This window comes from Rhinoderma darwinii, chromosome 3 (genome assembly GCF_050947455.1).
Source record: "Rhinoderma darwinii isolate aRhiDar2 chromosome 3, aRhiDar2.hap1, whole genome shotgun sequence".
NCBI lineage: Eukaryota > Metazoa > Chordata > Amphibia > Anura > Rhinodermatidae > Rhinoderma > Rhinoderma darwinii.
This window is the reverse complement of record NC_134689.1, coordinates 371,955,130-371,970,977: the sequence shown is the minus strand read 5'-3', so window position 1 is coordinate 371,970,977 and position 15,848 is coordinate 371,955,130. Positions and strand designations below refer to the sequence as shown.

At 45.2% G+C, this 15,848-nt stretch overlaps 1 protein-coding gene across 1 annotated transcript in view; it reads left to right on the top strand.

The window, feature by feature from the left end:
- The window catches only part of LOC142750507 (zinc metalloproteinase/disintegrin-like), a 123,896-nt gene that overhangs the window by 28,651 nt on the left and 79,397 nt on the right, over window positions 1-15,848 (top strand). The gene's annotated exons all lie outside the window — the stretch shown is intronic.

Here is a 15,848-nt window from a genome sequence, read left to right as displayed (position 1 = left end):
TAGTGCCACACACAGCCCCCAGTAGATAGTGCCACACAAAGCCCCCCTTCTAAATAGTGCCACACACAGCCGCCCTTGTAGATAGTGCCACACACAGCCCGCTGCCCCTTTGCAAATAGCGCCACACTCCCCCCCTTTTAAATAGCGCCATACTCCCACCTCTTTTAAATAGCGCCACACTCCCACCCCTTTTAAATAGTGCCACACTGTGAACAGACCGGTGGGCAGTAGCCTACCGCTACCACTCTCCGCTCTGCCTGGTGTGACTTACCGGAGGAGCCGAGGAGGTCATTCGGCGCAGGCAGCGGCGGAATTTCTTCTGACTAGGGTTGGTGACAGCCAGGGCCGGCCTTAGCTTGGATGGCGCCTTGTGCGGGTCTCTCTATTGCCGCCCCCTACACAAACCAAAAATGAACCACATATATGGACACGCTGGAACATATATACTGTACATACATAAAGACAGATATTTAGACATACAGGCAAATATACATACACACATTCTGGAATATATACAAACAGGTAAATATATAGACGTACAGACACATATACACAGACACCGGCAGATAAATACACAGACAGGAACATATGCAAATACATAAAAGGCACAAATATACAAGCACAAAGACACATTTACAAACAGACTCATATATACGCACACAGGCACATATGTACACAGCACAGATAATGTAGTAGATGTTACCTGCAGTCCTATGTAACAACACAGATAACACAGTGATAACTCTCAAAATACAGATAGTGTAAAGGATCTGCCAGGCAGAGCTTCTGTGTCAAGGCCCATAGGTAATCAGTCTGCACCTGCTTCTATGTCTGTGAGACTGACTCCATCTTCCACCACTCAGGATGGCAGGCTTAGGAGTGGGAGAGCCTATCACAGCCTGGCCAGACGGAGCTAGCTCCCGCCCTCTGTCTATTTATACCTGCCTTTCCTGTTCCTCCTTGCTTGTGATTCTTCTCGTTTGGTTTCCTGGCCCTGCTGCAGCTTCTGAACTATTTGACCCTGCTTCATACTGACCCTGGCTTACGGACTACTCTCCTGCTCTGCGTTTGGTACCTCGTACACTCTTGGTTTGACTCGGCTTGTTCACTACTCTCCTGCTCTGCGTTTGGTACCTCGTACACTCCTGGTTTGACTCGGCTCGTTCACCACTCTTGTTGCTCACGGTGTTGCCGTGGGCAACTGCCCCATTTCCCTTAGTTTTGTGTACCCTTGTCTGTTTGTCTGTCGTGCACTTACTGAGCGTAGGGACCGTCGCCCAGTTGTACCCCGTCGCCTAGGGCAGGTAGTTGCAAGTAGGCAGGGACTGAGTGGCGGGTAGATTAGGGCTCACTTGTCTGTTTCCCTACCCCCTTCCTTACAGATAGTAGTGTTACCTGCAGTCCTATGTAACACCACAGATAACACAGTGATAACTCTCTGAGTACAGATAATGTAGTAGCTGTTGCCTGCAGTCCTATGTAACACCACAGATAACACATTGTAGCAGAGCTGAGATTGTAATTTAGCACAATGTGTTATCTGTGGTGTTACATAGGACTGCAGGCAACAACTACTACATTATCTGTACTCAGAGAGTTATCACTGTGTTATCTGTGGTGTTACGTAGGACTGCAGGTAACACTACTATCTGTATTTAAAGAGTTATCACTGTGTTATCTGTGGTGTTACATAGGACTGCAGGTAACACTACTACATTATCTGTTCTCAGAGAGATATCACTGTTATCTGTGGTGTTACATAGGACTGAAGATAACATCTACTACATTATCTGTACTCAGAGCGTTATCACTGTGTTATCTGTGGTGTTACATAGGACTGCAGGTAACACTACTGCATTATCTGTACTCAGAGAGATATCACTGTTATCTGTGGTGTAACATAGGACTGCAGGTAACATCTACTACATTATCTGTACTGTGTAGCAGAGCTGAGATTGTAATTTAGCACACAGTACAGATAATGTAGTAGATGTTCCCTGCAGTCCTATGTAACACCACAGATAACACAGTCATATCTCTCTGAGTACAGATAATGTAGTAGTGTTATCTGCAGTCCCTTGTAACACCACAGATAACACAGTGATAACTCTCTAAATACAGATAGTAGTGTTACCTGCAGTCCTATGTAACACCACAGATAACACAGAGATAACTCTCAGAGTACAGATAATGTAGTAGATGTAAGAGACAAACACATGCAGAGACACAGACACACACACACACACACACACACACACACACACACGCATACACACACACACACACTGTAACATATGCACATACAAACACAGAGACACACATTACACACACATATACACACACACTCACCATGTCTCCTTGCTGACAGTTCAGGACGGGTTGTGTGCGGAGCTTCCTCTCTGCTTCTCGGCAGAGCACAGAGCACATGCAGGAAGGCTGCAGCACGGGAGTGGACCTGTCCCCTGACCTGAGTCATCTGACCTCTTGTCACTGACGTGAGGTCAGGTGACTGGACTGGTCCACTCCCTGGCCGTCACAGAGCCCAGTCAGAACACCGTAATGTCCTGGCTCTTCCTAAGCTGCTGCAGGTGTCCCACATACGGGGCACCTGTCAGAAGCGATCAGCTGCTCTTTGGCGACCCCCTATCCGTATCCTTCAGGTTGCCCCGCCTGCCCCACCTAGCTACGCCCCTGGTGTGGGGCTTAGCAAAAGAGACGGGGCAGAAATTGGCGTAAATTAAAGCACAAATCTGCTTCAAAACAATCTACTTCACCCCTCCGCTAGATTTTATTCAATTTGGAATAAAGCTTAATTTTTTAAGGAATTGGTCATGCAGGATATCTCTTCACTATATTCTGCTAGTGCTTCCCAGCTTCTATCTCTCTAGTCCCTTTATCTCATATCTATCTATCTATCTATCTATCTATCTATCTATCTATCTATCTATCTATCTATCTATCTATCTATCTATCTATCTATCTATCTATCCAAGGCCGGCCCTAGGATAGATGGCGCCCTGTGCGAAATGATCTTTCGGCGCCCCACCGCATCATTAAAAAAAAATTCCCCATAAAAAAATTATAATGCCCCTTTAGTGTAATCAGTATAATAATAATATTAATATTTAATAATATATTACAACCCCTTCAAGGACACAGTATTTTGTCCTCTAATTGTGCCCACAGTATTATGCCACCTGTAGTACCCCTACACAATATAATGTCCGCTTAGTGGCCCCCGCACAGTATAGTGCCCCCCTGTAGATTTTGCCATATAGCCTCCCTGTAGACAGTGCCATAATCCCCATCTCCTTTTTGTAGATCGTGCTATACAGTGCACCCACCTCTCTCTTGTAGACAGTGCCATACAGTCTCCCACCTCCCCCTTGTAGACAGTGCCCCCAAACAAAAACAAAAATTGACGAACTGAGATGCTCCACGGCGTCATCCTGTAGCCTAGTACAAAGTTTCCCAACCTTTTCGGGACTCGAGGCAGCACTGGAAAAATAAAATTTCCTCAGGGCCCCCCTACCAAAAATTGTTTCAAGAAAGACAGAAAACGGCTAAGAACAAGCACTACACTCATAGGGTATGTTCACACACTTTTTTTGTAAGGCAAAAAAAATCTGCCTCAAAATTCCTTCAGCAACTGACAGCGTTGTGTGACCTTTTTTTTGTGTTTTTTATAAAGCCGTTGAAGCGAATGCAAAAGACGCAGGAAAAAAAAGCTCCAAACGGGCGCCGCAGGTATTTTCTTGAAGACCATCAGTCCCCACTCACAGTAAAATGACCATCAGACCCCAACTCACAGTAAAATGACCATCAGCCCACCACTCACAGTGAAATGACCATCAGACCACCACTCACAGATTCCTCCTGTAGGTTGCGCCACACAGCCCCATGTAGGTAGCGCCACACAGCCCCTTGTGGGTAGCGCCACACAGCCCCCTTGTGGGTAGCACCACACAGCCCCTTGTAGGTAGCACCACACAGCCCACTTGTAGGTAGTGCCGGACAGCCCCCTTGTAGGTAGCACCATACAGTCCCCTTGTAGGTAGCGCCAGATATCCCCCTTGTAGGTAGCGCCCTGGTAGGGAGGGACGCACAGCCCCCTGCTATGGAATGCTGCACAGCCCCCTGGTAGGGAGTGCCGCACAGTCCCCTGGTAGGGAGTGCCGCACAGCCCCCTGGTAGGGAGTGCCACACATCCCACAGCCCTCTGGTAGGGAGTGCCACACAGCCCCCTGGTTGGTAGTGCCACACAGCCCACCGCCCGCTGGTTGGTAGTGCCACACAGCCCACAGCCCCCTGGTTGGTAGTGCCACACAGCCCACAGCCCCCTCATTGGTAGTGCCACACAGCCCACAGCCCCCTGGTAGGTATTGCCACACTGCCCACAGCCCCCTTCTAGGTACTACGAAATTACCCTGATAGCTGGCGGGCAATAGACATTCAAAAAAAGACAACTGTGCAGGAGCACACAAAATACCCAGCTTTCCTGGCTATCAAATAAATGTGTGGAAATAAACTAAGATATAACCTTTATTTAGACTTGCTAAAAGATTAATCATTTTATGTAGATTAAATAAAAGTTAGATCTTAGTTTATTTCGACACATTTATTTGATAGCCAGGAAAGCTGGGTATTTTGTGTGCTCCTGCACAGTTGTCCTTTTTTGTAGCTAGTGCCACACAGCCCACAGCCCCCTTGTAAATAGAACCCCCCCCCCCCTTCGAGTGTGGATAGCGCCACTGTAGCTCCCTGAAGGAGCGGAATCCCCGTGTGGTCGGGGATTCCACTCCTGGAGCGCTCCTTGATGTCTCTGTCCATATATGGACAGTGATATCAGGGGAAACTCCTGAAGCGGAATCCCCATCCACAGCGTTGCCGACGCTGTGACCGTCGATTCTACTCCAGGAGAAGCTCCTGTTGTCTGTGTCCATGACGTAATTTGCTTCTCCTGGAGTGGAATCCCCGGTCACAGCGTCGGCAACGCTGTGACTGGGCATTCCGCTTCAGGAGTTTTCCCTGATGTCACTGTCCATATACATCCAGAGACATCAAGGAGCGCTCCAGGAGCAGAATCCCCGGCCACATGGAGATTCCACTCTTTCAGGGAGCTACAGTGGCGCTAGTAGATAGCAGAGCAGGGAGATACCTCCCTGCTCTGCTATAGTGCCGTCGCTACCGCTATAGCAGCCGCAGCGGCTGGTAGCGGCCCCACCGCCCTCATGCCCGGTGTCGCTGCTAGCAGCCACTGTGGCTGCTACAGCGGTAGTGATGGCCACTAAGTGAAGAAGCGCCCGGGCAGAAAGGCGACTGCCTAAGGCCGGCCCTGGGTGCAGTTAGCGAGTGGCACCTGAACCGCTGGTAGTTGCAACGGCGCGGGGATACACACACCCGCTGGCGCCCCTCTTGCAGTGTGGCGGCTGGCGCACTGTGTGACCGCACTGGTCGAACATATCTAAGGCCGGCCATGTATCTATCTATCTATCTATCTATCTATCTATCTATCTATCTATCTATCTATCTATCTATCTATCTATCTATCTATCTGTCTGTCTATCTATCTGTCTATCTATCTGTCTATCTATCTGTCTGTCTGTCTGTCTGTCTGTCTGTCTATCTACAACTAAGAACAAATCAATTTATTTGATTTTGTTAATTCCATCTGTCCAGATATAAAGATGTCAGCATGTATTAATATTGAAAATACTTGTTGTTTTGCTGCTTTACTTCTCCTACAAGGACCTTGTCTGACATACTTTCCCTCTCACTTTGACAGTCATTAAAGAGACTCTGTCACCACATTATAAGTGCTCTGTCTCCTACATAAGGAGATCAGCGCTATAATGTAGGTGACAGTAATGCTTTTTATTTAAAAAAACGATCTTTTTTCACAAAGTTAGGGGAGATTCACACGAACGTTGCGTTTTTGCGCGCGCAAACAACGCAGCGTTTTGCGAGCGCAAAAACCATTTGACAGCTGCGTGTGTCATGCGTGTCTGATGCGCGGCTGCGTGATTTTCGCGCAGCCGGCATCATAGAGATGAGGCTTGTCAACGCCCGTCACTGTCCAAGGTGCTGAAAGAGCTAAATCTTTCAGCACCCTCGACAGTGAATGCCGAACACAACAGCGAAAAACCTGTACAAAAAAAAGATAAAGTTCCTACTTACCGAGAACTTCCCGGCCGTTGCCTTGGTGACGCGTCCTTGGTGACGCGTCCTTGGTGACGCGCCTCTCTTGACATCGGGCCCCACCTCCCTGGATGACGCAGCAGTCCAAGTGACCGCTGCAGCCTGTGATTGGCTGCAGCCTGTGCTTGGCCTGTGATTGGCTGGAGCTGTCACTTGAACTGAAGTGTCATCCCGGGAGGTCGGACTGCAGGAAGGAGACAGGAGTAATCGGTAAGTTAGAACTTCGGGTTTTTTTTACAGGTTAATGTATTTTGGGATCGCAAGTCACTGTCCATGGTGCTGAAACAGTTTAACTCTTTCAGCACCATGGACAGTGACTATCTCCTGACGTCGCGTACCGATAATTTTTTTGCCGGGATCGGCCAAAACGAGTTTGGCCGAACCCGGTGAAGTTCGGTACGCAAAGACACTCCGTTTGGATGTTCGGAAACAGAAAAGCACGTGGTGCTTTTCGGTTTTCATTCATCCTTTTCACTGCTGTTGCGCGAATCACGCTCGTCCCACGGAAGTGCTTCCGTGTGGTGCGCGTGATTTTCACGCACCCATTGACTTCAATGGGTGCGTGATGCGCGAAATACGCAGAGTTATTGAACCTGTCGCGCTTTTTGCGCAGCAGACAAACGCTGCGCAAAAAGCACGGACTGTCTGTACTGCCCCATAGACTAATAATAATATCAATTACCAGTCATTTGATTCCTCTATTGCCGCTGTCTGGAGGATTCCATATCTTGCTTCTCTTCACTTTCAAATAGAAACCTAGAAAAAAAAATCAAGAAAGAGTTGTGATAATACATTCCTGGTATATGCTATAGATGTATTGGAAACAGTAAAGAGATTTTAGTGTGCCTAGTTTCTAATGAAATCCCCAAATATTTTAAGGGCCAATTAAACCCTTTCTATGATATATTCTGAGGAGCCAAATTAGAGATCCAACCTCAAGTCTTCCTATCCAAGAGTATGCACAAACCACCCCATCTTGACTAGAAGCTATAAGTAGGATATAATCAACTCTGATCACAATCCCAAAATTAGTCACCAATCACATCAAAGATCAGATGTCTAGAAGAAATAGCACTCTCCTCCACATCTGTATAAAACAGAAAATCATTCTTCAATCTATTCAGTGGACCATTTACAACTCATATATGACATGGGCCTAAATGTGACCTAGAGAGGACACAATATAGCTATTATCAGTCATCATGAAGAATATCACACATTCAACAAAGACCTCACATGCGCCAGGTTAAGACACAAAGTGATATCACTAGTAGCGAAAATAGCTAGATGCTGACTTGCAACTTGTGGCCAAATCACTAGAGAGGCAAAGAAAATTAGACACATCAACTATACTGTGCCACTCATAGTAAAAAAAAAAACATCGTCCACGCAAACCCTAAATCAAAAAGCCACGACAGTCACAATTTTCCAATGACATACAAAATGCACCTATGACAGCTACATTGTCCCACCACATCTAAATGGCTCCAATGACAGCCACAAAGTCCTCAGTGCCAGCCACATTTCCCGCACATGACAACCACAAAGTCATCAATGCCCCCTATGCAAATCACCATGCCTTCAATACCTGCTAAGCCAACCAAAATTCCCACATGACAACCATAGTGCCTGCCGTGCCAGCTACAAGACCTTAAAAAAAGCCACAATGCTTTTCAGGTTAGCCACAATGCACTCACAACACCCACAATGTACCTTATTCCAGCTACAGTGCGCCATGCCAGCCACAAGGTTCTTATAATAGCCACATTATGCCCCATGTCATTTACATGGTCTCCTAAGTCACTAAAACCCCATGACACCCCCATTGATCCCATGACACACGCAATCTACGTTATCTCCACAAAAATGCCTTCAGTCGCCACTATGCCAGCCACAAAGTCCCCATGCCAGCTACAGTGTACTTTATCCCAGGAGCAATGCCGGTGATACCCCTTATCCAAGCTACAATGACCACCCAAATGTCCTTTATTCAACACACTGGCCTCAGTATCTATATGCAAACTACAATTAACCACATGACAGCCACAAAGCTCCCATGTAAGGCACAATGCGCCAATGACAATGACATTGCGCTCAATGACACCAAGGCATTTACAATGCCCAATGCTGGCAATAATGCTCCTATAAGAGTTACTATGCCCTCATGAAACCCACAATGTCATTTATAAGGGACACAATGCCACTATGACAGTCAAATGCCCTCCATGACAGCCACAAAGCCACCAGAAAATCAACAATCATGCGACCACAATGTACTTTATCCATGCAACAATGCTTTCAATGCCCCTTATGCCAGCCCGAAGGCCAAAATGGAAAGCACCAAATGTCAATGCTCCTTTGCAAGCCACTATGCCTTTATTAAAGCCACAATGAACTCACTTTCCCCTTTGCTAACCAAGACATGACAGACACAAGTCCCCGTGCCAGCCATAATGACACCTGCAAGCCACAATATCCTCATGACACTCGCTATGTCCCATATCCCAGTCATAATATCCTCAATGTTAGCCACAACTTCCTCCCTGCCAGCCAACCACAAAGCCCCCATTACAGCCAATACCACGTGACAGCCATAATGCTTCTAACCAATATCCCATATGGCAGCTAAAATGTCCCCATGACAGATACAAAGTGCAGTGTCCCTTATTCCTTTCACAATGCCCCTTATCCAAACCACATTGCTCTCAATGCCGCCTAAGTTAACTGCAATAATACCATGACAGCCACAATGGCTTCAATAGCCCTATGACAACTCCAATGCCCCATGACAGTCATTATGCCAGGAGCCACAATGCCACTATGCGAGCCACAATGTACTTTAGCGCAGACACAGTGCTGCCAATGCCTCTTATGCCAGCCCAATGCCCCCACGATCGTAAATTGTCCTCCATGCCAGCTAATGTGCTCTAAATGCCAGCTAAATTGCCCCCATGAAATCAACAATGTCCCATTTCCCAGTCAAAATGCAGCCATGACATCTGCAAGGTCCACAATATCCCTTATCCCAGCCACTATGCTCCATGATAATCTAATGCTCACAATTCCAGCTATATTGTCCTCAATGCTCCCTAAGCCAACATCAATAGAACCAGGACAACTAAAATGTCCCATGACAACCACTATGTCCTCATTGTCTACTTTACCAGACACAATGCTTACATAAAATCCACAATGCCCCCCCATGACAGCCACTATCCCCAAATTACTCATATGCGAGCCACAATGCCCTAAGTGCCAATTAATAATTTATCGAACAACCATAAAGCCCTCAATTCTATCTATGCCAGCATCAATGCCACCACAAACGCCACATTGCACTCCATATCAGCCACAATGGCCTGAATGCCTTTTTTGCATACCTGAATGCTCCCATGACAACTACAAAGTCCCTATGTCAACCACAATTCCTCCTATGGCAGCAATGCCCACGTGCCAGACACAGTGTTCCTCTGGAGCCATTATGCCCACATGTCTGCCACACTGTCCCTGAGCCCAGGCACAATATCTCCATTACAGCCACAATGTTCTCAATTCCCCTTTTGCCAACGAAAATGAAGAAATGGCACAATGCCCTCCATGCCTTTCACAATGCCATTAATAGCCCTATTCCAACTAGATTGCCCCCATTCTACACACAATGCCCCTAATGCAAGAAGCAATGCCCACAGAACACCCACTATATATCTTATCCAAATAGCCAAATACCAGTCACAATGGCTCCCATTCAAGCAACAATGCACTCATAAGAGCCACTATGCCCCCATGACATCCACAATGTCCCTTATCCCAGCTACAATAGCTCTATTACAGCCACAAGTCCCACAATGCCAGCCACATTATCCTTAATGCCCCCTTAGCCGTCCCACAATGCCAGCCACATTATCCTTAATGCCCCCTTAGCCATTCGGAATACAACCATGACAACCACAATTCACTTATTGCCTCTTAAGAGAACCATAATGCCCCAAGACAAACAAAATGCTCTCATGACAACTACCACATTCCCAAACACAATGCCCATTTTAATACCACATCTCCAACTAAGTCACAATGCCATCTAATGACAGCAACAATGCCTTCAATGGTAATTACAATTCCGCGAGGACAGTTACAATGTCCACATGACACCGGCTATATGTCTTATCCAAATAGCCAAATACCAGCCAAAATGGCGCCCATTCATGTAACAATGCACTCATGAGAGCCACTATGCCACATGACATCCACAATGTCCCTTATCCCAGCCACATTATTCTCCATGTCCTCTTAGCCATTCGGAATACAACCATGGCAACCACAATTCACTTATTGCCTCTTAATAATGCCCCAAGACAAACAAAATGCTCTCATGACAACTACCACATTCCCAAACACAATGCCCATTTTAATACCACATCTCCAACTAAGTCACAATGCCCTCATTGTTCACTTTACTAGTCACAATCCCAACACAAATATCACAATGCCTCCAAAAAAGTCACAATGTCCTCATGACAGCCACACTATCCCTAATTCCCAGTCACGATGTTACCATAAAAGCCACAATGTCCTCTGACAACAACATCACGGAATGCATCGTATTACAGCAACAATGTCTTCAATGCTAATTACAATTCCGCGAGGACAGACTCTATGCCCTCAATTCTCCCTATGCCAGCCACAATACCCTCCATACCAGCCAAAAATTTCCCATTGGGGAAGTGGAGATGGTGATGAATGTGTATGTTGGAATGTAAATGCAGTGCACCCATGTGTAGAACACAAAGACATTTACAATGCCCTTAAATATCTATAGCCAATATATGTACTACTAGACATATATCCTTATATACCGGGAAGGTATTACCACACCTCTGAAAGTCCAGAGCTAGAAACTAGCCTGATAATTATCAGTAATTAATAATAATATCAATTACCAGTCATTTGATTCCTCTATTGCCGCTGTCTGGAGGATTCCATATCTTGCTTCTCTTCACTTTCAAATAGACACCTAGAAAAAAAAAATCAAGAAAGAGGTGTGATAATACATTCCAGGTATATGCTATAGATGTATTGAAAACAGTAAAGAGATTTTAGTGTGCCTAGTTTCTAATGAAACCCCCAAATATTTTAAGGGCCAATTAAACCCTTTCTATGATACATTCTGAGGAGCCAAATTAGAGATCTAACCTCAAGTCTTCCTATCCAAGAGTATGCACAAACCACCCCATCTTGACTAGAAGCTATAAGTAGGATATAATCAACTCTGATCACAATCCCAAAATTAGTCACCAATCACATCAAAGATCAGATGTCTAGAAGAAATAGCACTCTCCTCCACATCTGTATAAAACAGAAAATCATTCTTCAATCTATTCAGTGGACCATTTACAACTCATATATGACATGGGCCTAAATGTGACCTAGAGAGGACACAATATAATAGCTATTATCAGTCATCATGAAGAATATCACACATTCAACAAAGACCTCACATGCGCCAGGTTAAGACACAAAGTGATATCACTAGTAGCGAAAATAGCTAGATGCTGACTTGCAACTTGTGGCCAAATCACTAGAGAGGCAAAGAAAATTAGACACATCAACTATACTGTGCCACTCATAGTAAAAAAACAAACATCGTCCACGCAAACCCTAAATCAAAAAGCCACGACAGTCACAATTTTCCAATGAAATACAAAATGCACCTATGACAGCTACATTGTCCCACCACATCTAAATGGCTCCAATGACAGCCACAAAGTCCTCAGTGCCAGCCACATTTCCCGCACATGACAACCACAAAGTCATCAATGCCCCCTATGCAAATCACCATGCCTTCAATACCTGCTAAGCCAACCAAAATTCCCACATGACAACCATAGTGCCTGCCGTGCCAGCTACAAGACCTTAAAAAAAGCCACAATGCTTTTCAGGTTAGCCACAATGCACTCACAACACCCACAATGTACCTTATTCCAGCTACAGTGCTCCATGCCAGCCACAAGGTTCTTATAATAGCCACATTATGCCCCATGTCATTTACATGGTCTCCTAAGTCACTAAAACCCCATGACACCCCCATTGATCCCATGACACACGCAATCTACGTTATCTCCACAAAAATGCCTTCAGTGGCCACTATGCCAGCCACAAAGTCCCCATGCCAGCTACAGTGTACTTTATCCCAGGAGCAATGCCGGTGATACCCCTTATCCAAGCTACAATGACCACCCAAATGTCCTTTATTCAACACACTGGCCTCAGTATCTATATGCAAACTACAATTAACCACATGACAGCCACAAAGCTCCCATGTAAGGCACAATGCGCCAATGACAATGACATTGCGCTCAATGACACCAAGGCATTTACAATGCCCAATGCTGGCAATAATGCTCCTATAAGAGTTACTATGCCCTCATGAAACCCACAATGTCATTTATAAGGGACACAATGCCACTATGACAGTCAAATGCCCTCCATGACAGCCACAAAGCCACCAGAAAATCAACAATCATGCGACCACAATGTACTTTATCCATGCAACAATGCTTTCAATGCCCCTTATGCCAGCCCGAAGGCCAAAATGGAAAGCACCAAATGTCAATGCTCCTTTGCAAGCCACTATGCCTTTATTAAAGCCACAATGAACTCACTTTCCCCTTTGCTAACCAAGACATGACAGACACAAGTCCCCGTGCCAGCCATAATGACACCTGCAAGCCACAATATCCTCATGACACTCGCTATGTCCCATATCCCAGTCATAATATCCTCAATGTTAGCCACAACTTCCTCCCTGCCAGCCAACCACAAAGCCCCCATTACAGCCAATACCACGTGACAGCCATAATGCTTCTAACCAATATCCCATATGGCAGCTAAAATGTCCCCATGACAGATACAAAGTCCAATGTCCCTTATTCCTTTCACAATGCCCCTTATCCAAACCACATTGCTCTCAATGCCGCCTAAGTTAACTGCAATACAACCATGACAGCCACAATGGCTTCAATAGCCCTATGACAACTACAATGCCCCATGACAGTCATTATGCCAGGAGCCACAATGCCACTATGCGAGCCACAATGTACTTTAGCGCAGACACAGTGCTGCCAATGCCTCTTATGCCAGCCCCAATGCCCCCACGATCGTAAATTGTCCTCCATGCCAGCTAATGTGCTCTAAATGCCAGCTAAATTGCCCCCATGAAATCAACAATGTCCCATTTCCCAGTCAAAATGCAGCCATGACATCTGCAAGGTCCACAATATCCCTTATCCCAGCCACTATGCTCCATGATAATCTAATGCTCACAATTCCAGCCATATTGTCCTCAATGCTCCCTAAGCCAACATCAATAGAACCAGGACAACTAAAATGTCCCATGACAACCACTATGTCCTCATTGTCTACTTTACCAGACACAATGCTTACATAAAATCCACAATGCCCCCCCATGACAGCCACTATCCCCAAATTACTCATATGCGAGCCACAATGCCCTAAGTGCCAATTAATAATTTATCGAACAACCATAAAGCCCTCAATTCTATCTATGCCAGCATCAATGCCACCACAAACGCCACATTGCACTCCATATCAGCCACAATGGCCTGAATGCCTTTTTTGCATACCTGAATGCTCCCATGACAACTACAAAGTCCCTATGTCAACCACAATTCCTCCTATGGCAGCAATGCCCACGTGCCAGACACAGTGTTCCTCTGGAGCCATTATGCCCACATGTCTGCCACACTGTCCCTGAGCCCAGGCACAATATCTCCATTACAGCCACAATGTTCTCAATTCCCCTTTTGCCAACGAAAATGAAGAAATGGCACAATGCCCTCCATGCCTTTCACAATGCCATTAATAGCCCTATTCCAACTAGATTGCCCCCATTCTACACACAATGCCCCTAATGCAAGAAGCAATGCCCACAGAACACCCACTATATATCTTATCCAAATAGCCAAATACCAGTCACAATGGCTCCCATTCAAGCAACAATGCACTCATAAGAGCCACTATGCCCCCATGACATCCACAATGTCCCTTATCCCAGCTACAATAGCTCTATTACAGCCACAAGTCCCACAATGCCAGCCACATTATCCTTAATGCCCCCTTAGCCGTCCCACAATGCCAGCCACATTATCCTTAATGCCCCCTTAGCCATTCGGAATACAACCATGACAACCACAATTCACTTATTGCCTCTTAAGAGAACCATAATGCCCCAAGACAAACAAAATGATTTCATGACAACTACCACTTTCCCAAATACAATGCCCATTTTAATACCACATCTCCAACTAAGTCACAATGCCATCTAATGACAGCAACAATGCCTTCAATGGTAATTACAATTCCGCGAGGACAGTTACAATGTCCACATGACACCGGCTATATGTCTTATCCAAATAGCCAAATACCAGCCAAAATGGCTCCCATTCATGTAACAATGCACTCATGAGAGCCACTATGCCACATGACATCCACAATGTCCCTTATCCCAGCCACATTATTCTCCATGTCCTCTTAGCCATTCGGAATACAACCATGGCAACCACAATTCACTTATTGCCTCTTAATAATGCCCCAAGACAAACAAAATGCTCTCATGACAACTACCACATTCCCAAACACAATGCCCATTTTAATACCACATCTCCAACTAAGTCACAATGCCCTCATTGTTCACTTTACTAGTCACAATCCCAACACAAATATCACAATGCCTCCAAAAAAGTCACAATGTCCTCATGACAGCCACACTATCCCTAATTCCCAGTCACGATGTTACCATAAAAGCCACAATGTCCTCTGACAACAACATCACGGAATGCATCGTATTACAGCAACAATGTCTTCAATGCTAATTACAATTCCGCGAGGACAGACTCTATGCCCTCAATTCTCCCTATGCCAGCCACAATACCCTCCATACCAGCCAAAAATTTCCCATTGGGGAAGTGGAGATGGTGATGAATGTGTATGTTGGAATGTAAATGCAGTGCACCCATGTGTAGAACACAAAGGCATTTACAATGCCCTTAAATATCTATAGCCAATATATGTACTACTAGACATATATCCTTATATACCGGGAAGGTATTACCACACCTCTGAAAGTCCAGAGCTAGAAACTAGCCTGATAATTATCAGTAATTAATAATAATATTAATTACCAGTCATTTGATTCCTCTATTGCCGCTGTCTGGAGGATTCCATATCTTGCTTCTCTTCACTTTCAAATAGACACCTAGAAAAAAAAAATCAAGAAAGAGGTGTGATAATACATTCCAGGTATATGCTATAGATGTATTGAAAACAGTAAAGAGATTTTAGTGTGCCTAGTTTCTAATGAAACCCCCAAATATTTTAAGGGCCAATTAAACCCTTTCTATGATACATTCTGAGGAGCCAAATTAGAGATCTAACCTCAAGTCTTCCTATCCAAGAGTATGCACAAACCACCCCATCTTGACTAGAAGCTATAAGTAGGATATAATCAACTCTGATCACAATCCCAAAATTAGTCACCAATCACATCAAAGATCAGATGTCTAGAAGAAATAGCACTCTCCTCCACATCTGTATAAAACAGAAAATCATTCTTCAATCTATTCAGTGGACCATTT